This window comes from Jaculus jaculus, unplaced genomic scaffold (assembly GCF_020740685.1).
Source record: "Jaculus jaculus isolate mJacJac1 unplaced genomic scaffold, mJacJac1.mat.Y.cur mat_scaffold_69_1_319139_arrow_ctg1, whole genome shotgun sequence".
NCBI lineage: Eukaryota > Metazoa > Chordata > Mammalia > Rodentia > Dipodidae > Jaculus > Jaculus jaculus.
Genome location: NW_025423508.1, coordinates 156,709 through 180,314, shown reverse-complemented (window position 1 = coordinate 180,314; position 23,606 = coordinate 156,709). Strand labels below are relative to the sequence as shown.

Here is a 23,606-nt window from a genome sequence, read left to right as displayed (position 1 = left end):
GGGGTATAGAAGTTACCCATTATGACTGTACTATAGTTAATCTGTGGCTTTACCTAGAAGTAGTTGTTTTATATGATTTGGTACACCTAGAATTATAATGTCTTCTTTTTAAATATTTTAGTCATTTATCTGATAGAGGCAGAAAGAGGCAGATATAATGGGCACACTAGGGCTTTCAGCCATTGCCAACAAAATCCAGATACATGTACCACCTTGTGCAACTGGCTTTTATGGGTACTGGAGCATCAACCTGGGTCCTTAGGCTTCATAGGCAAGTTTGGTTCCTGCAGCAAATTCTTCTGCTGAGAGACTGAATGTGGATGTAGTCCTTTCCACAAGTGATGCTCCGAGGGTGGAATCTCAGGTGCTGGGGTCACTTCTGGAACTTCTCTAGGAGTCCCCCACAAACACTGTCCTTGCTCTTGTGTGATGCTTCCCGATTCTTAGCTAGCTGCTTGGAGCCTGTGCGAAAGCTCCCCTGTGGGCTCCTCCTTCACTCAGGCTGTGCAGCGTTCAGACTCTTCCACAGAGTCAACCAGCGTCCCACTAGCTTCGGGTTAGATAAAATCCTTAAAATACATACATAATTATATATTCATTTAGGTTTAGGTCTTTCCCATTACTCTTTCAAGCGTTTCAACCCGTAGGAATTCTAAAATCCATCTTGAACTCTAAGGACTTGAATATTTCCTCTTTTATTCCTGCCTTAAATGTCTTCAAGTTTTTCTTTATTCTTCCTCCTTCTTTGTTTACTTGACAATTAAAAATGTGAGCGATAACTCTGATTAAATTCACAAAAAGACAGGTAATTTGGTGCAGAAAATAATGTAACAGTGCTCTAGACTGATGCATATGATCCAAATAATATAAATTTACAAATGAATAGCATGACCTTATTTAAACAATTTAGATACAAGGGCATTCTTTTTTTTTATTAATTTTTTATTTATTTATTTGAGAGTGACAGACACAGAGAGAAAGACAGATAGAGGGAAAGAGAGAGAATGGGCGCGCCAGGGCTTCCAGCCTCTGCAAACGAACTCCAGACGCGTGCACCCCCTTGTGCATCTGGCTAACGTGGGACCTGGGGAACCGAGCCTCGAACCGGGGTCCTTAGGCTTCACAGGCAAGCGCTTAACCGCTACGCCATCTCTCCAGCCCACAAGGGCATTCTTAAGTTAATTGCATACAAATTCTAAGAAAATATACCATTTTAACTGGTATTAAGAATTACATATTTTTTGAATAAGCACGGTGAACACAGGTATATGTGAGCATGGATACAGGTAGGAGTATATTTGTGTCATTAAGATACAATTTTAGCCAGGCGTGGTCGTGCACACCTTTAATCCCAGAAATCAGGAGGCAAAGGTAGGAGGATCGCCATGAGTTCAAGGCCACCCTGAAACTACCTAGTGAATCAGTGTCATCAGTTCCTCAGTCCTATTGGGCACATTTGAAGGGCTCAAGGACTGTGAGTGGATTGAATCTGATGTGCTGAAATGGATGTACTGAACATCTTCATCATCACTGAGTTTCTATAGGACAAGAACAGAATATGTGGCTATTTTTTGTCCCACCCATCACTAATATATGGCTCATAAGTCTGTCTTGTGTCCTGTAGCAAGGGAAGACTGCATTTCATTTCCTTTATTTATTTGTCTGAAGAATTGGAAAAATTCATACAGTATGTTACAATGTTTAGTGTCCCTAAATAAGCATATGTAACTGAAAAATATATGTCTGCTGACTCTTAACTGAAGTATTATGTGGGATTTAGTAGATTTTGTTGAACATGGTTTCCCTACCTTGTTGTTGTTTTTTTTTTTTAGTTGAAATTGTGAGAGAATTCTTATTAATCATGACTTAAAACAGTTTTAATATTAATCATACATCCTTCTGGACCAAAAACCATTAGATCTAATTTTTCCACTTAAAATTATGTTTTTATTTACATCACTTTACATTTACAGGAAAAAAAATGAGCAGAGAGCTCCCGTACTTTCTACTCTTCTCCCAATGTGTCTCAAATTAATAACAACTTGCATTACTGAAGACGCATAACTCAATAACTCTGTACTGTCTTGAATATCTATGGCTCTGGAAACCTGCAAACAAATCACTACCTCTATAGTTTTACTTTTGCAAGAACGAATATACTTTGAAACCTTCAATATGGCACTAATCATGCAGCTTTTTTTTAAAAAAATATTTTATCCATTTGCTTATTTACTTGAGAGGGATGAGAGAATGCATTCCAGTGCCCTTTGCCTTGGCCAGGACCTCTTGTTCTGGTCCCTTTTAACTGGTTAAGGTAAGAGATAAATCTTTTCATTACTTTTCCACATTTTATTATTCCAATTAGTAGGATAAAATAATTGGTTTTATCTCAGGGGTCCAATAAAGCAATTTAGCTCTTAATAGGTCTTGTTAGATTTAAGACCAAAGCAGTTTAGGGAACTTTTTTTTTTTTTTAAATTATTGGTATACTACCTGCTGAGTCATCAGCATAGAAATGAGAGGTTAATTTCCTTCCTATGAAATGAAGCAGATAATCTGCTACTGGACAATGCAAACGAACTCCATACAGATGTACATGTCACTTTGAGTCCTGGGGAATCAAGCCCGGACCTGCTGCTTTGTAACCAAGTGCACTTAACCCCTCAGCCATCCATCTCCCCTGCTGTCACGCAGCTTTTAAAACATTAGGTATGGACATAGTTAGTATGTAAACAACACATGTGGGTACCATCCTACCATCCTCGCTGCCCCTTTCTTGAAGAGGCCTTATTCTTTGGGGTGCAGGTCAACTTCATGGGGATTGTAGGCCATACATTATGGGGGCAGCAGTGAGTTATTGGGGGAGGCAGTGTCTCTGAGCAAAATGTCCCAACTTGTGGCTCTAACAATCTTTCCACTCCCTCTTCTGCAAAATTCTCTGAGTCATACTGGGAGCATTGTAAGTCTACTTTCAGTGATGGGCACTTAGGAGCCTCTGGATCTCTGGTTTGGTAGGTGTTGAGTGTCCTCAGTGTCTAATCCTTCACCCTGTGCTGATATCAGATTCACTAAGAGAGCAGGACTCTTGCTCATTTCCCCATTTCCTCTGTGGTTTCAGCTGGGCCTGGATGGAGTGCACTGGGTCTTTTATCTCCTCAGGTCCAGCTCCCATCCAGAAAAGAGAAGCAGATTCTCCAACAGAAAGTGGAGTCAGCACTGGTTAAATGGGAATAGCCATTGTTAATTTAGAGAGAGTTTAAAGGGTGTAGACCCTCTTATAGCCCAAGGTTAGTGGGAGCACGATAATGGAAAGCAGAATCATTATCTGGATATGATTATGATTTGTTTCCCAGTTCCAGATATGGTTTCCTTTCCACTGAGAAAAATCTGTTAGCCAATCCAAGACTTTGAGTTGTTTAGACAGATGTTGGTCTTTCCTCCAGTAGCTCATGTAGCACCATCCAGCCCTAGACAGGGTAATTGTCTGGGGACTTTCTCTGCTAGATTCCTATCAGGTCTCTCCATAGCTGACAGCATATGGTGTCTTCAGCAGTGTGTCTTATCATTAACCTCTGGTTAAATGCTCTGACAGAAGTCTGTCTTTTGTGTGTGTGTGTGTGTGTGGTGGGGTTATCTACTAGGTCTCTCTGATCAACAATTCATTGTGGATGTAAATTACATCTTGGCACAGGGAATTACAGGCCAGTGCCAAGGGAAAAGAAAAAAATAAATAAAAAGATAGAGAAGAAAGAGAAGCAGAAGAAATTTAAGGCTAGGCTTCATCCCACCCTTTGCAGGGCCTTTCACTTCAGGTGCTCCCTCTAAGGTCCTCTTGAAGGTTCTACCTTTTCATATAACTTCCAGGATATAGGATTCTATGGTACTAGTCCAATTTAGGTTCAGTGTTGTGCCCCCCAACTCTTCCCCTTCACCCATGCCTTCCTCTCCCTATTATACAAGCCTTGAGATTCAGGTATGTCAGCAATGCGGGCTAATCCAGGTCAGGAACAGCAGATGAGTGAGACAATGTGATGGATGTCTTTCTGTGATTGTGTAAGTTCACTTAGAATGATCTGTTCCAAGTTTGGCAAATTTTCTAAAAGTTTCATTGTGTAATTTTTTTCTTACTGTTGAGTAGAATTGAATCATATAGAAATAGCACATCTGGCTTATCCAATCATCCAGTATGGACATCTGGATTGACTCCAGTTCTTAGCTATTATGATTTGAGCAGCTATAAATATGGTTGAGCAAATATCTCTGAACTGAGATATGGAGCTTTTAGGGAAAATAACCAGTAACAGAATAACAGGGTTTGTTGGTAACTCTGTATTCATCCTTTCCAGGATTCTCCATATTGATTTCCATAGTAGTTGTACCAGCTTATATTACAACCATCAGTGAATGAGAATTCCTATTTCTCCACAGCCTCGCCAACATTTGTTTACATTTGATTTTTTTTTTTAATGTTTACTATCCTTACTGGGGTAAGGTGGAATCTCATAGTTGTTTGAATCTGCATTTCCCTAATGGTTAGGGATATGGAACATTTTCTTAAGTGTGTGTTAGTCATTTGAAATTATTCCTCTGAGAACTCAGTACTTAGTTCTCTGCCCCACTTTTGGAGTGGGTTGTTCAATTTTTTCTTGTTTAGCATTTGGAGTTCTTTATAGAATGAAGATATTAGGCTTCTGTCAGTGGTATAACTGTCAAAGATTTTTCTCCCATTCATTAGGCAATCTATTTGCTCTGCTTATGTCACATTTGTCTGTGCAAAAGCTTTGTAGTTTTATAAGATCCCATTGGTTTAGTGTTTGTTTAATTTCCTGGGCTACTGGGGTTTTATTCACAAAGTCTTTAGCTAGTCCAATATTGTGGAGAGTGCATCCCTTTCTTTCTTCCAGTAGTTGAAGAGTTTCAGGTCTTATTTTTATGTTTTTAATCCATTTGGACTTAATTTTTCATATGATTATGTGTATGAGTAGGTTTAATTTCATTTCTTCTACAGATGGTCATCCAATTGTTCCCACACCATTTGTTGAAGATGCTGCCTTTTCTCCAGTCTACATTCTTGGCAACTTTGTCAAAAAACAAGCAGCTCTAGTGACTTGACCTAAGGCCTGAGTGTTCAATTCTATTCCATTAGTCTATATTTCTGTTTTTATTACAGTACTATGCTACTTTGGTCACTACGGCTTTATAATATAGCTTTAGATTGGGTATGGTGATACCACCAGAGGTGATTTTTCTTTTGAGGATATGCTTTAATATCTGAGGTCTTCTGCCACTCTGTGTGAATTCTGAGACCATTTTGTAAATCTCTGTTAAGAATAAACCTGGCATTTTTATTGGTATTGCCTTAAATATGTCTATTGCTTTTGGTAGATTTGCCAGTTTCACAATATTAATTCTACCTAGGAACATGGGAGAAAGTGCCATCTTCTCAAGTCCTCCTCTATTTTTTTTCTTGAGTATTTTAATGTTTTCTTTATATATAGGTCTTTCACATCCTTGGTTAGTATTATTCCAAGGTATTTATTTATTTACTTTTGTTGGTATTGAGAATGGGACAACCTCACTGATATCTTTCTCTGTACATTTGTCCTTTGAATATAGAAAAGCTACTGATTTTTGTACATTGATTTTGTCTCCTTCCACTTGGCTGAAGAAATTTCTCACCTTTAGAAGTTTTGAGATGGAGACTTTCAGGTTGCTAGTATATAGCATCATGTTATCTGCAAATAGAGCTAACTTGATTTTTTCTGTTCTAATTTGAATCCCATTTATTTCTCTCTCCTGTCTTGTTGCTTGGGCTAGTACTTCTCATACTATGTTGAAGAGCAGTGGTGAGAGTGGGCACCCCTGTCTTGTTCCTGATCTCAGTGGGAAATCCTTTGACTTTTCCCCCATCAAAAATTTCTTGGCGGGTTGGAGAGATGGCTTAGCGGTTAAGTGCTTGCCTGTGAAGCCTAAGGACCCTGGTTCGAGGCTCGGTTCCCCAGGTCCCACGTTAGCCAGATGCACAAGGGGGCACACGCGTCTGGAGTTCGTTTGCAGAGGCTGGAAGCCCTGGCGCGCCCATTTTCTCTCCCCTTCTATCTGTCTTTATCTCTGTGTCTGTTGCTCTCAAATAAATAAATAAATAAATAAAATAGAAAAAAAAAGAAAAAATTTCTTGGGCTTTAGGAACTTTATATATAGCCTTTATTATATTGAAATATAAAACCTTCATGCTTATTCTTTCCAGAGTTTTCATCATGAAATGGTATTGTATTTTGCCAAAGACCTTCTCTGCATCAATTGAGATGATCATGTCGTTCTTGTGGTTCAGTTTATTTATGCAGTATATTATTTTGACTGATTGACATATGTTAAACTATCCCTGCATCTCTGAGATAAAAGCCTACTTAATCAAGGTTGATAATACTTTTGAAGGATTTTGTCCAGTATCTTTCTGTTTAAGGTCATTAGGGATATAGGCATATAGTTTTGTTCCCTTGTTGCATCTCTGTCTGGTTTTGGTATTAGGGTGATGCTAGCTTCATAAAAGGAGTCAGGGAGGATTCCCTGTTCTCTTATTATGCAGGACAGTTTGAGAAAAATAGGTATTACTTTTTCAATGAAGGTTTGATATAATTCAGCTGAGATGCCATGTGGTCCTGGGCTTTCTTTTTGGGGAGGTATTTGATTACCTTTGCAATAGCCATGGGTGTGGTAGGTTTGCTTAGGAGGCTAATATGCTCTGAGTTTTGTTTAGGTAGGTGGTATGTATCTAGGAATTCATCCATTTCTTCCCGATTATTCAAATTGTTGGAGTAGAGGTTTTGGAAGTGTGTCCTGATGATTCTCCTAATTTCATTGATTGTTGTGATCTCTCCTTTTTCATTTCTGATTTTGTAAATTTGAGACTTCTCTTGTTTTTTTTTTTGTTGTTGTTTGGTCAAATTGGACAGAGATTTTTCAATCTTGCTTATTTTTTCAAATAACCAACTTTTTGTTTCATAGATTTTTAAAAATTATTTTCTTAGTTACAAATTTGTTAATTTCTGCTCTAATCTTGATTTTCTTTTTTCTGCCTGGGGCTCTTTGGGTTGGATTCTTCTTGTTTTTCCAGTGCCTTAGGGTCGACAGTTAGGTTATTAAATTGGTTTCTCTCATTGCTATGAATTTTTCCCTTATGACTGCCTTCATTGAGTCCCATAATTATTGGTATGTTGTGTTTTCATTATCATCCAATTATAGGAATTTTACAATGTCTTTTTAAATTTCTTCCACAACCCATTCATTGTTTAAAAGTGTGTTGTTTAGTCTCCAGGAGTTGAAGGAGTTCTTGATGTTTATCTTGTTAATTTTTAGTTTTAAAACATTGTAATCTGACATGATACAGGAAGTTACTTAAATTTTCCTGGCTTTATGAAGGAACACTTTATGGCCTAATATGTCATCAATTTTGGAAAAGGTTCTATGGGTTGCTGAGAATAATGTGTATTCTATAGAGTTGGTATGGAATGTTCTTTAGATTTCCATTAGGTCTAGTTTATCAAAGATATTGTTGAGCTCTATTATTTCCTTGTTGATTTTCTACTTAGATGATCTGTCTATTGATGATAGTGGAGTATTAAAGCCTCTGACTGTGATGATGTTGGTGTTTATTTCTGTTTTATTGTTGAGTAGATTTTGTTTTATAAACTATGGTACTGTTGTGCACCTGTGTTTGGTGCTTATATATTTATGATTGTGATGTGTTCATGTTGGATCATACACTTGATGAGTAGGAAGTGGCCTACTTTGTCCTTTGTGATTACTTTTGGTTTAGAGTCTATTTTATCAGATATAAATAGAGAAACACCTTTTTTTTTTTATTTCCATTTGCCTGGAATGTCATCTTTCAACCTTTCACCCTGAGGAGTTATCTCTCTTTTGTGGTGAGGTGGGTTTCTTGAAGACAGCAGAAAGGAGGGTACAGTTTTTTTTTAGCCTTTCTCATAACCTGTGTGTTTTGATGGGTGAGTTAATACCATTAACATTTAAGGTTACTGCTGTAAGGTTAGAATTAATCCCTGCCATGATGAGGTGTTTTATGACTTTCTTGTGTTTTGTACTATTCAGAGCATCATCTATTTTTGTTATTGTTATCTTCTTTTTGTTGGTTCGTGATATGGGTTGTTTGACTGTTCTGTGTGGAGTATTCCCTCTAGTATTTTCTGTAGGCTTGTCTTTGTGTTCATATAATCACACAGTTGAAATTTTACATGGAAAGTGTTTCTTTCACCATCTATTATGAGGGATACTTTTGCTAAGTAGAGTAGCTTGAGTTTGAAGGCATAATTTTTCAGACCTTGAAGTGTTCCATTCTAGGCCTTTCTATTTTTCAGGGTTTTCATTGATAAAACTGATGTAATTCTGATAGGATTGCCATTGTATGTTATAAATTGTATCTGTCTTTCTGCTTTTAACACTTTCTCTTTGTTTTAATTAAGAGTTTTGAGTATGATGCATCTTAGCATGTTTCTTCTTTGGTCCTGTCTGTCTTGTGTTCTGTGGTCTTCTTGTATGTAGATGTACCCCTCATGTTGAATATGCTCTCCATGCCTCTGGCATGGATTGCCTCTCCTTCCTGTATTCCCATGATATGGATGTTTGGTTACTTTAGGGTATCCCACAGTTCCCTCACATACTGTTCACTTGATTTTTTGAACTAAGCAAAATTTTTGGCATCCCAATCAATTTCTTCTCACTCATCTTCCATGTCAGAGGTTCTGTCTTCCACATGGGACACATAAGAATCTGGCTTACATGAGTTCTGGGAAATCAAACCGAGGTTCGTTGACTTTACAGGAAAACATATTAATTGCTAAGCCATTTATCCAGCCCTGTACTGTTTACCTTTAAGTGCATGTGCACGCATGTACTTGCACACACATTAGTTATTATCCTAATGTTCCCATTATTTGTCCACAAATATGAAAGTATTTCTTCAACACATTTTTCATAGCAGAATTTAAGAAGCTAAGACAAGAAGATCATGAGTTGGAGGCCAGGAGAGCCGCCTGTCTTAAAAGGAAAAGAAAAATCCCTTAGACATACTTATAGAAATATTTTCTCTTTGACAGCCATAAGGCATGTTGGCAAATCAAGAAACAGACTCGCTAAGTTAACTTGAACTATGAAATAGCTTAATATGTGACTACGAGTGAATTTTGTGTCACCAGAATTATCTTGTGTCTCCCTCACTCCATGTAATGCATGGACCTGGCAGTATTTTGGGGAGGGTTACTTTTAATTAAAGATTTAGTGAAGGAGACTGGAGAGATTGCCTAGTAGTTAAGGCACTTGCCTGCAAAACAGAAGGACCCAGGTTCAATTCCCCAGTTCCCATGTAAACCAGATGCACAAACAAAGTTCAGAATTCCTTTGCAGTGGCTTTGAGGCCCTGATATGTCCATTCTCTCTCTCTCTCTCTCTCTCATAAATGAATAAATAAATAAACAAATAAAATATTTTTTAAAAGTTTAAGTGAAGGAACATTTAATCTATGGAGTTGAAATATGTACTTTCTTATACTGAATCCTTTTGTGTGTATGTGTGTGCGTGTGTGTGTGTGTGTGTGTGTGTGTGTGTGTCTGAAACCACATAGATTATAAGGTATTAATATTTATACAATTATGTGAAAAAATAACATTTAAAGTGACATCTCTTAATTGGTTATGGTAAGAGATAAATCCTTCCATTCCTTTTCTATATTTTATTATTCCAACTCGTAGGCTAAGGTAATTGGTTTTATCTCAGGGGTCCAATAAGGCAATTTAGCCCTTAATAGGTCTTGTTCGATTTAAGACCAGGGCAGTTTGGGGGACTTTTTGCAGTTTTTTTTTTTTCTTTTTCATTATTGGTACACTACCTGCTGAGTCATCAGCATAGAACCAGAGGTTAATTTCCTTCTTACTAAATGAAGCAGATAATCAGCTATGGGAGAATGACTTCTGTGCTGTAAATAAGCTTTGACAAGCTGAGGGATAGCTCAGCACATCCCTCAGTCCTCCTCATGCCATCTGTCCACAAATTAAGATGAAGTAAATATATTAATTTGTTACATTTCAAAAGCTGTACTGACAAGCCCATATGGACATGTTAAATATTTGTGGATAACTGAAACCCTTTACTAATATTCCATTAAGTCATGAGTTCTCGTTCTACATACTTCCTTTTCAACAAATAACATGTGGATGATATTTGTGAGAAGATGTACCACTAATGAAAATCAAAGCAGAGGGGTCTCAAAACATTATACTAAGGAATTCGAAGGAATAAAAGTTAGACGTTATATCAACTTCATGCCATGAAATTCATTCCTTTCACTAAAAGTGAATTATTCAGACAGATGACTAGGTTTGCTATGATATTTCCAAAGAAACAGTTTTGATGAAATATTCCTATCTTCCTTGAAAAATATATGTCATAAGCTAGACTAGGTAATTGAAAAGGTTGCCTCCTTTCATGTAAGAATAACATGTCAAACAATGGGAAAAGATTGAATTTATCTTCCTTGAGAAAAGAAATCAGCATGTAAGTTTCAGGAAAGTAAACAGCAATAGTCATGGCCCTGTGCAGGAAATTTTCTGTTTGTCTTGCATGAAAAACAAACATATCTGTGCACATATATGTGTACATTTAGACAAATTAAAACCTTAACAAAATTCTTTCTTTAATTCAAATCTTTTGAAAAACTGTCACTAATACAACATATATCACTGTATAAAATTTTTAGAATATTTTATTTATTCTTTGACAAATTCATGTATATGTATATAAATTTAGCTTTTTTATATCCATACTCTATTACCCTGTCTTTTTTTCCTTTTACTTCCCAATCAATTAGTGCCCCTTTTAATTTCATTTTGTGTGTGTGTGTGTGTGTGTGTGTGTGTTTGTGCGTGTGAGTGAGAGAGAGAGAGAGAGAGAGAGAGCATAACTGACTTTTCCTATTGTTCCTAGCATGAGTGTGGTTATTTACCAGACCATAGACAATGTACCAGTGGCTGTATTACTGCCATGACTCTTCTTATACCACAAATATTTACAGCAAAGAGTTCCTCTCACAGAGTGGAGGCTCATGACAGAATGTTGACAGGTCCAATCTTGTACACACCAGAGCTGCTGTGAGTCCATGAGTATAGTGGCCAGAAGATATGTTATGTCCAGAAGACAACACTTCTCCCAAACCTTTTGCTTTTATATTATGACCCTTTTATTACCATGTTTTCTGAGCCTGTGATGGTGTGATATCGATATTCCATTCAGGGTGAGGACTCAAAAGTCACTTATTCTCAACATCTGGACCTGTCATGAATATGGTGGCTACAGGAAAAAGCATCTCTGAACAAGGCTGGGAGCAGCACTAATAAATGGGTATTAATATAAACATTTAGAAAGCAGTTTGGAAACATGTCTGTTGCAGTCAGGTTCAGCATTGCTGGTAGAAATCACGCAACCAAGAGCAGCTTCTGAGAAAAAGAGGTTCATTTTGGCTTACAGGCTCGATGGGGAAACCCCATGATGGCAGGGGAAAACAATGGCATGAGCAGAGGGTAGATATCACACCCTGGCCAACATAAGGTGGAACATAGCAACAGGAGAGTGTGCCAAACACTGGGGAAACTGGCTATAACACCCATAAGAGCTCACCCACCCACCCCCCCCAAAAAATACTGCCCCAGAAAGAGTTAATTCTCAAACCTCCATCAGCTGGGAGCCCAGCATTCAGAACACTTAAGTTTATGGAGGACACCTGAATCAAACCACCACATTCCACCCGTGGCCCCATAAACAGATAACCATACATAATGTAAAATGCAATGCATTCATCTCACTTTTAAAATGCCCATAGTTTTTATCAATTCCAATGATGTTCATACATCCTCATAGTCCAAGATCTTTTAACTAACTGAACCATAAAATACCAAAACATAACTTCAAAACACCCATAACGGTACAGAATAAACATTCACCCTGCAGAAGATGGCATTGGGTCTAGAAAAGAAACATTTAGCAAGTACAAGATTTAAAACAATCAGAGTGAACATCAAACTCTGTAACTCTAAGTCCAACAACTCTAGCCAGTGACAAATATGCAACTCTGATAATTCTAACCAGCAAGAAGTCTCTGGCATTCCAATTCCACCCCTCCACCTAGGCTACTCACAGTTCTGGAAAACTTCATCAGGGTAGCAGCTTTCCTTAGCAGCCATCTCGTGATCCCAGCATCTCTACTGGGTCTCCATTGCAACCCACGGTTCATTCTCATGGCTCCATTGGATCTCCATGCAGGTATCCAGCAAAGGCATCCAGTGCTTCACACTGCCCATGGCCATTTCCAAAACACAAGACCATATTGCAAAATCAAAGACCCTCTTTCCAGCATTGCTTATACTCCACAATACCAGATATGGTGACAATTCATTAATCCAGGGGGGAATAAAGTAGACTTTGAAGAACAGGACAATCCCTGAGCATTCAGGACCCTTCAGAAGAGTCTACATTCTTTTGTTGCCCAAGTGCAGTTCAGCTGGCCCAGTCTCAAAGGTTGTAATCTCTCAATTGCAGCTGAATGGGCAGCAGTTCACCCAAAGACTTTTTTTTTCTGTGCCATATCCATCTGCTCACATCAGTTGATTTTTTTTTAATTTAAAATTTTTTATTTATTTATTTGAGAGCAACAGACACAGAGAGAAAGACAGATAGAGGGAGAGAGCGAGAATGGGCGTGCCAGGGCTTCCAGCCTCTGCAAACGAACTCCAGGTGCGTGCGCCCCCTTGTGCATCTGGCTAACATGGGACCTGGGGAACTGAGCCTCGAACCGGGGTCCTTAGGCTTCACAGGCAAGCGCTTAACTGCTAAGCCATTTCTCCAGCCCACATCAGTTGATTTTGATGCAAAGCAACTGTGCACAACTTCTCAGGCATAACAAAAAGCCTCACACAAGCTTATAGCCCAGTCCAAGCAAAGCTCTTTTTCACCCTCATAAACCAAACCTCACAGTCCACAGTTCTTACTACATTCAGGTCTTTCAATTCTGACCAGAATATTCCATCAAACTGTACTTACAGCACTGCAAGTCATCTCTTAGGCCAATGTTTCAAATCCTTCCACATTCCTCTTGAAAATCAGCTCCAACAGGCCAGAGCCACACAGTCAGGTGTCTAGCAGCAATTCATTGCTCGTTAACACTTTTCTATTGCAGTCAGGTTCACAGTGCTGGTAGAAATCACCTGATAAAAAGAAGCTTGTGGGGAAAAAGAGGTTTATTTTGGTTTATAGGCTCACGAAGGAAGCTCCATGATGTCAGGGAAAATGACAACATGAGCAGAGGGTGGACATCATCCCCTGGCTAACATAAGGTGGACTATAGTACCAGGAGAGTGTGCTAACACTGGCAAGGGGAAACTGGCTATAACACCTATAAGCCCACCCCCAACAATACACTGCCCCAGAGGCGTTTGTTGCAGTCCGGTTCGCATTGCTGTTAGAAATCCCCCAACCAAGAGCAGCTTCTGGGAAAAAGAGATTTATTTTGGCTTACGGGCTTGAGGGGAAGCTTCATGATGGCAGGGGAAAACGATGGCATGAGCAGAGGGTGGACATCACCCCCTGGCCAACATAAGGTGGACTACAGCAACAGGAGGGTATGCCAAACACTGGCATGGGGAAACTGGCTATAAAGCCCATAAGCCCGCCCCCAACAATACACTCCCTCCAGGAGGCATTAATTCCCAAATATCCATCAGCTGGGAACCTAGCATTCAGAACACCTAGGTTTATGGGGGACACCTGAATCAAACCACCACATTCCGCCCCTGGCCCCCATAAACTGATATCCATACATGATGTAAAATACAATGCATTCAGTCTGACTTTAAAAGTCCCCATAGTTTTTATCAATTTCAATGATGTTCATACATCCCCATAGTTCAAGATCTTTTAACTGAGCCATAATACCAAAATATAACCTCAAAAAACCCAGAATGGCACAGAATAAATACTCACACTGCAATAGATGGCATTGGGCATAGCAAAGAAACACTGAACCAATACAAGATTTAAAACAACCAGGGCAAATATCAAACTCTGTAGCTTCAAGTCCAGCAACTCTAGCCAGTGACAAATTTTCAAGTTCGATCAACAAGTCTCTGGCATTCCAATTCCGCCCCTCCAGCTAGGCTACTCACAGTCCTGGGAAACTTCATCGGGGCCGGCAGCTCCTCGGCAGCCATCTCATGGTCCCGGCATCTCCACTGGGTCTCCACTGCAAGCCACGGTTCATCCTCATGGCCCCATGGGGTCTCTATGCAGGCAACCAACAAACCTGCTTCACACTGCCCATGGCCATTTCCAAAACAAAAGACCGTGTTGCAAACTCAATGACCCTCTTTCCAGCATTGCTTATACTCCACGATACCAGGTAGGGTGCCAATTTGTTAATCCAGGGGGGAACAAAGCAGACTTTGAAGAACAGGACACTCCTTGAGCACTCAGGCCCTTTCAAAAGAGTCTACATTTTTCTTGTTGCCCCAGCGCAGGTCAGCTAGCCCAGTCTCAAAGGTTGTAATCTCTCAGTTGCAGCTGAACGGGTAACAGTTCACCCAAAGATTTTCCTTTCTGTGCCATATCCCTCTGCTCACACCAGTTCATTTCTACGCTAAGCAACCCTGAACAACTTCTCAGGACATGGGCACAAGAGCAAGCTTCTCACACAAACTGCTAGCCCAGTTCAGGCACAGCTCTTTCTCACCCTCATAAGCCAAACCTCACAGTCCATAGTTCTTACTACATTCAGGTCTTAGAGCTCAGACCAGAATAGTCCATTAAGCTGTACTTACAGCACTGCAAGGCATCTCTTAGGCCAAGGTTTCAACTCCTTCCACTTTCCTCTTGAAAATCAGCTACAAAAGGCTGAAGCCACATAGTCAGGTGTCTAGCAGCAATCCCACTCCTTGGTACCACTTTACTGTTGCAGTCCGGTTCGCATTGCTGTTAGAAATCCCCCAACCAAGAGCAGCTTCTGGGAAAAAGAGATTTATTTTGGCTTACGGGCTTGAGGGGAAGCTTCATGATGGCAGGGGAAAATGATGGCATGAGCAGAGGGTGGACATCACCCCCTGGCCAACATAAGGTGGACTACAGCAACAGGAGGGTGTGCCAAACACTGGCATGGGGAAACTGGCTATAAAGCCCATAAGCCCGCCCCCAACAATACACTCCCTCCAGGAGGCATTAATTCCCAAATATCCATCAGCTGGGAACCTAGCATTCAGAACACCTAGGTTTATGGGGGACACCTGAATCAAACCACCACAGCGTTAATTCTCAAATCTCCATCAGCTGGAATCTATCGTTCAGAACATCTAAGTTTGTGGGGAACACCTGAATCAAACCAGCACCATGTCCACTTAGCAAAACAACAGTAGCAGGTTCTGTGCAAGGGTCTATGACCTCCCCAGCAAGTGGACTTTTGGCCAGGTTTACAGAGCAGATCTCAAATCTGATAAAGTCATTGCTTATGCCTATAACATTCATAACTATCACCCCAGTGAACACATCTTCAATGAGCAGTAGGTTATTTTGGTATGGAGCATCCAGAGCAGTGTAAGATCATTGATGAATTTTCCCTGACAGTGTCCTGCACAGAGGTGTCTGGCACTATGAATGCTAACCAGCAGAGAAGAAGCTTCTAGCTCAGTCTTGGTTTGCTCTCTATGTCCTACAACCAAAGTGTGGTGTGTTTTTAGTAATAGGGACTTACCAGCTGCTTCTGGTGGGCAACCAAGAGCAACAACAATAGCCTATATTGTTGGGAGTCTTGTCAAAGCAGGACCTCGCTTTATTGCTACAAGCAATTGCCTATATAGTGTTGGGAACGAAGGCAGGGATTCTAGGATGGCGGAAAGGTAAGGGCCAATAATAAACTGTGACTATTGAAATGATAATTCCATCTCCTGTGCGAAAGCAGCAGGCCAGAACCATTAGGCGTCTGCTGAGTCCCAGGCAGATTACCAAACTTTAGCTAGGCTCAGGAAGTTCCACTAGGCTTCACACCCTGGCCTTTCAAGGCCCAACAAGACTCAAAAAGGTTTTTGTATTTTGGATCTTATCCAAAGTCAATGACAACAACATCTATGATATAACTACATTTGAAAGGAGATTCAAATCCCTTCTATTAATCTAAAAAATTAAGGGGAATCACAAGAAGATGTTATTCTCTATCATTCCCTCATCAACTTTTCAAATATTTGGAGAGTTTTGAATTTTAGACACAGTTGTTACAAAGATGAGCTGATTCGGGAACAGAGGTTAAGACATAGCTTAACTCTCCAATATCTAGATTGAAATGAGATACAGGGTGACAGGGCGAGGAAAAAATAAATAAATGGCAATTTAGAACCTATCAAGGTCAAACCTGATGGGCAGAGTTTATCAAACATCAGGTTAAAACACACACACATGCATGCATGCACAACGCGCGCGCGCGCACACACACATACACACACACACACAGAGAAAGAGAGAGAGAGGGAGAGAGAGAGAGAGCAGATACTGTGTTCTCCATAGTGCTTGTCTACAGGGGTTGGGTTACAGCTTTTCTGTTCTTTGTTTCCAAAAAATATAAAATCAGATTTTAGTGATTCTATTTCTAGAAGTTTATAAGAAAACCTTAGGTGAGTGAAGAAAACAAATGATTACAAGAAACCTATTATCTGCACTTATTTTATAGAAATAATCTGAAACTATTGTTTCAATACATACGGCATTTTCAAGCTTCTATCCACTCTCTTCTCTAAGAATGGCTAGCACAATTTGCAGTCTGTGTTATGTATAATGTCACTTACATTATGTTAGCTAATGAAAGCTAGTGCTAATGATAAAAAGATTATATCATTAAAATCCTCTGGTATTGTCATTAGAAGTATTAAGAAACCCAAAGAAATTCATAACTTTTCTTACCTCATGTGTTCTTGTTTTTAACTATCAGCAGAGCTTTAGTGGCAGACAAGAAAGATTTACTTCTGTAATTTTCTTCAAACTGTTCATATATCTTTCTTAAGCCATAACAAGAACCTATACTGTTGCTGGTTTTATGAACAAAGCTATATTCTTGTCATGCTATATTTTATTGCTAATATATAAAACTTTAATGAAGTTACGTCATACTGTTTTTTTGGTAGACCATAAGGTTTACTAGTCTGTTTTCCTTTTCATACTATGTCATCAAGGGACTATCCAGGTAAAGAAGTTGTCTCCATTTTTCAAGTAACAGGTAAGATTAAAATTATATTTTAGATGCTAGTGATGTGGCTTAGCAGCTAAAGCATTTGCCTAAGAAGCCTAATGACCCAGATTTGATTTCCCAGAACCCATTTAAGCCAGACTCACATGGTGGTGCATGACTCTGGAATTCACTTGCAATGAGTAGAAGCCCTGACAAGCCCATTTCTCTATATATCTCTTGTAAATATATAAATATAAATAAATAAATTTAAAAATTTTATTTTAATTAAGTTGCTACCCAATTTTACCTCTGAGTTTACTTTGGATAGCAATATTGACTTTAAAAAATACAAGCAAATCATTATTCCAAAGCTGAATATTGTAAAACTGTGTATATAGTTATAATGTTATTTATTTTATGAAATATACACAAATTTTAAAAGTCACAGAGATAAACATCAATATAAGAGCATGATGTCATTATGTGGCTTATTGTACATTTTGACATTAGAATTTCTGAGGTTATACATATATAACTAGATTTAAAAAGGTAAAACCTATTGTGTAAAATAATACTAATTTCAAATTATTAATTCAGAATATTTTATTAACATTTTAACTATTCCATAGGTTTTAAGTTCTTGGGAAAATCAACATTACCTTGTTTGTCTAGAATTATACTGGGCTCTAGTTCAGTTGTCCCTATAAAGGTAGAGAAAGCATTTATATGATCATATATTGTTCTAATTAAAATGAAATCTCTCATTAGATTATCAGATTTTTTTTTCTGAGTATCCACTCTTTAATGCACATACTGATATCTGTATGTTTGCTTTTCAGTCATCCAATTTTTTTTTAATTATTTATTTATTTTTTTGAGAGCGACAGAGAGAAAGACAGATAGAGGAAGAGAGAGAATGGGCGCGCCAGGGCTTCCAGCCTCTGCAAACGAACTCCAGACCCGTGCGCCCCCTTGTGCATCTGGCTAACGTGGGACCTGGGGAACCGAGCCTCGAACTGGGGTCCTTAGGCTTCACAGGCAAGCGCTTAACCGCTAAGCCATCTCTCCAGCCCCAATTTTATTAATATGTAAGCCTTTAGTCCCCCAAACCAGGGCCAGTTTGTAAAACTGGGCCATTTAACTTTTTAATTTTTTTTTTTTTTTTTTGTTGTTGTTGTTTGTGTACAATTCCATCAATACTTCTCTTGATGATTGTAGATACTAATGCTGCTTGGCAATATTCAGAAACATTGTAGTCATGGTAGTTTTCCTGATTGGCTTTGTAGTCTTCAATAACGGTCAGGAGTTAGGTGTGTGAGACGCTGTCAAACCAGCAAGACTGCATTTATGCACCGGTCATTTTCAGGATTGTTGGTAACTTGTGCGTATTTCCCCCAAATAACCTTGCCTCCTTGTGTCACCAGGCCCAACTCACATTCACTTCAATAACTGTACCTTTGGTAATTACACCTAAAGTTGTATATAGTGGTGATGAGGGATTCTTTTTCACACCAAGTATTGGCAGGCAAAAGGTGGCTTTCAGCTCAGGATGTGTTACATGGGCCTTCTTGAAGCGTAAGCCCATCGGCCTAATGAACCTTTCATATTTAGGAGGTTTTCTTGTAAAGCCATCGCCAACGAAGCAGACTTTAGTAACCATCCTCTTCCATGCCTTCTTTTTTCTTTTTCCTGTTCGAATAACTTTTAATACTTCTGTTTCTCCCTGGGCACGGACTTTGGGCAAAGGGACTTCCCATTATCCCGCTTTTGCTTAATCATGTTGGAAAGTACTTTTGCTCTGGACTGTCCTTCTCTGTCCAGCAGATAGGCAGGGACTGCTCCCTGTGGAGTCTTCTCATCATCCTTTTGTTTGGTGTTTCTCTTTTCATGCATTTTGATAGTCTTCTTCATTTGTATTTTCTCATCATGGCGCTGTTTATGGTAGAGCTTAGCCTTCAGACCAATCATTTTTTTCGCCTTCTTTGAACGTTCATGAGCCTCACGACTTTCGTTTTTTCTCTTTTTCTCATGGGAATGCAAACGATATCCATAGCGTTTACGGTGTAATTCAATATATTCATTCTGTGGCATGGTGATTGCCGCCGAGCCGCGGGGGGCAGCCTCCGCGGCGCGAAGGAATTGTCAGCTTTCGGGTCTTCAGAGCCCCACGAGCTGACTTCGCGCAGCCCGAAACAGGAAAAGGAGATTATCAGATTCTTGAGTAGATGGATTCAGTAATATGACAGTTCAAAAATCTTCCTGTGCATGACTATGCTTAGAAAAGAGTCTATCTATTGTCAAAATAATAGTATGAGTGGTGACTCATAGATGGTAGTAATGTTTATTCAGTGATTAGCTACTAAATTACTTAAAATTCAAATAAATGAACACTGTCTACAATGCCGATTTTATAAAAGCTTCTAATCTTGACCGGTCTATTATTTGGCTATCATCCAGGGTGAATTCAATCACTTGTAAGAAACAAAAACGTAAAATAAAGATTATATAAATGGTGAAGTGTACCTGAATGTGAATTATCATTAGATTATCCTATGTGATATAACAGAGATAAACTGAAAAATATTCCTGACTGGACAGTATCAAAGGAGAATGTATAAATTGTGAATGATGGCATATGCCTTATCCTAGAACATAGAAGGGATGGAGATATTTTTCACCATCCTGACTCATTTCCTCTGAAGATACATGTAGTAGGACTACTGATACATCAGCATTTCTGTGTTTAATTCTCTGAAGAAATCTCATGACGTTCTCTACAATGCTGTATTGATTTATATTCCCCCCACAATGTGTACACTTTTATCAGCACTTACCTTTATTCCACTTAGTAATAATACCATCATTTGTGGCAACATAGTTGGAACTGGAGACCATACAGGTATGTGAAATAAGCTGGCTATAGAAAGGAAAGTAAAACCTAGTAAGAGCTGACCTAAGATAATTGTCCAATGGCATGGCAGTTTCAGTTTATTCTGGGAGTGAATAGAAAGAGGCTAATCAGCTAGTATTAAGCAAGTTAGATAGGACTGAGAGGTCCTGGCATGCTATCGCCCATTATAGATAACAATAATGTATTATCACGTAGGAAGCTAGGAAAATGGTTTTATTAAAATAGTGTTTGCCTTAAATAAATGATAAATGTGGAAATTTACGGATACATTTAACCTATGCAATTCATATATGCATCAAAACATTACCTCTTAATATGTACAACTTTGATTTAATATGCACAAATTTAAAATAAGAAAATGTAGTTTTCTTCCAAAAGATGATGAATGTATAGAATAAAAATGAAGGAAACTTTTGGGATGGAGGTAAAACAGGATGTGGGGAAACATATAAAATGATGTTAATTGTACAAATTAAGAAATTCAAGTATACATAAAGACACTTAAAGTAAGGAAAACAATGAAGGAAGCAGAAATTAATGCTTGAGCAAAGAAGAGGTAACTATGAGATGCTAAGTAAAGGTTACCACACAGATAAAGTACAAAGAAACAGTGTTGGAAATGACATAAACAACATATATCAGTGCAGTCACATTTTAGTTGAGAACTTTATTGTATGAGCATGTTACATACTGGCCATACCCACTGGGTTGTACTCCTATGTTCTCTCTCCCCAGACACCATTCCTGGAAGGACTCTCCTCAGTGGGGTTATGGGTATTCACATAGCCAACTCTGACTTTATGTTCATGGTAATTCTCCTGTCCCAGCCTCTTGAGTGCTGAGCTTATAGTCATGACATACCACGCCTAGCTGGAGTAAATTTTTATTGTTATTATGTAGCTTTTACCTGAGCAATTTGAGGTGACAGGTAACTAGAGATGCTGCCTAGAAATACTAAACTGGAATCAGAATCATTCAAATTCAGATATTGAATAAGTACTTGTAAAATATAAATCAGGTATACGAATTAATAAAAGAGAATACAACCTACTAGAAGAAGAGGAAACTGTGTTAAGCATTCCAACAATCCCCAGGTAAAAACAATATATTATTACAACTTCAAGTAAAGCCTCAATAAACTATGTCATAGAAGTTAATTAATCAAATCTAAATTTTATATGGAAAAGTGATTTTGAAAGGAATAAGGAAGATTTCTAAATGCTAAAATGGTAAAGTTGTTAAAAATATATAGTTTTGTATACAAGTTTTAGTAACTTGAATACTGCACTATTAAATAATTTTTAAAAATAGGAAATGAATAATATAAGAATACATGTATAGCTGCTACATAATATGAATATTAATCAACATGAAGATAATAGTTTGTGGTAGTTCAACAGCTTTCTATATATAGCAAATAAAAGTTAGTGATGCAAATCTACTTTATATTTCATTCTAAGAGGACTAGTGTTAATTATAAAGGAAGAAATTGTCAGAAAACAGACATGTTAGTGAAAATAGTAAACAATTTTTTAACAAATAGTATGAGAGGTTGCCTTTTAACATAAAGTTGAATAATTTTTCATTTGCATATAATATGTAGTAGTGAGATTATAGAGCAATTCAACCCATTGCAGATGGCTTCACTATGGAAAATTGATTTTCCACCATTCCATCATGAAATCCAGGGTTAATTGGAAATGTAAGATGAATAATTCACTTCTGTAAATGCCTGTCATTCCATTATTATGTGTTTAGGTGAAGTAGATCAATTCTTGAAAATTTTTCATAGTATTTCATTTCTCTAAGGCTCTATGGATCCTCAGAGTGATTCAATCACATAATTTTAAAAATATTTTATTTTACTTATTTATGAGAGAGAAAAAGAGAGAACGGGCATGCTAGGGCCTCCTGCTGTTGCAAACAAGCTCCTGACAGATGCATCACCTCGTGGATATGGTTTATGTAGGTCCCTGTGTACTGGACCTGGGTTCTTTGGCTTTACAGTCAAGCTCCTTAACCACTAAGCCATCTCTCTAGCCCCATTGTGTTTTGTTTTTGAATGAAAAGAAAGGCTAGGTTAGGCTACATTTTAAACACTAGAATTCTTCCTGAAATCCTTATACAGATTGGCTATACACTATTTAGGCTGGGATGTTTAAATAGTTTAAAATCATTGTTCACAAAAGTGAAGAGTTGCTATTTTCAAACATTATGACAAATTAATCTTGGTAATCCATAGAAAAAGAACAAATAAGTTACAATGGGACCTATGAGTTAATTTGTATGCATTTGTTTAATCAAGCAACAAAGAAGAAAATATTGAATTAATAAGATTTAGATAGCATATTTGCTTTCTCAGATATAACATGTTAGTATTATATTTCTATTGTAAAAATCCCTTGGTTTGGTTTGTATGTTTCATATACTGGCATTTTCAGGTGAAAAAAATCATGAGAAATAGAGTCTTCAAGAAAACAACACATAACTCTTCAAGGGCAAGGCTAATCTTTGATTTTAGATGTTTTAGTAAAAAGCATTACCAAATGCTCAGGCATCATCTCCTGAGAATAGTGTCAAGTACCATCAATACCAACAATTATAGCACTAAGAAAAATGAAAAATATGAGACACAAAGAGAGAGAATACATTTATACATGTAGTAAAAAAAAAAAAGTTAAAATTAGCAGAAGTGTCTAAAAAGCTGCAAGCATAACAAAATAAATAGTTGAAAGTTTAAAACAGAAACATAGGGGCAGAATACTGGGGGAGGGTATGGTCTAAAGGGAGGAGATGGAGAAAAGGAAGGTATGGGAGGAAGATTAATCAAATTTTAAGTTTTTGAATAAACCATATGGGAACCTACTTGTTCATTAGCCAATAATACGTGTTAAGAAAAGTGATTTGGGACAGAAGTATCTTATGGAGGTGGATAATGTTTTGCTCAAAAGACATATATTGATATTAGAAAAACTTCAGTACTGGGATGGGATGCCTTCCAGTGAGTTGTTGTGCAGGGAAGACCCTTATGCCCCCAACGAGTACAAAGCATTGCCGAGGTTCTTGCTTGCCCTCCAGAACTGGATGGTAAGCCTCTATTGCTGAAGACTCCACGTGCTTAAACTTCAGGATAATGAGACATCAAGCTGGAGATGAGCTGGAAGCCTCCTCCTTATTGACTAGTTGTCAGGATGTTGGAAAGAGCTATGCAGTACACAGTCTTTGGGTAGAGAACATTTATCAATAGTGTTAACCAGAAGTGGACCCTCAAAAGCTTTATGGCTGACCAGCGAGGTAAAACATACCAACTGGTGACATGTCTACTATGGGAGAAACCAACTGCTCTTTGGTTGGACTTGAGGCCCACTCCAAGGGAGGAAATTCCTGCCTGGTATTGAAAAGCTAATGGAGAGTCTATGGCCTGGAAGGTAA

The 23,606-nt window shown here is 38.3% G+C and overlaps 1 pseudogene; it reads right to left on the bottom strand.

Moving 5' to 3' along the window:
- Positions 1-18,446: 18,446 nt before the first annotated feature.
- LOC123457479 lies at positions 18,447-19,369 on the bottom strand (annotated as a pseudogene).
- Positions 19,370-23,606: the final 4,237 nt, after the last annotated feature.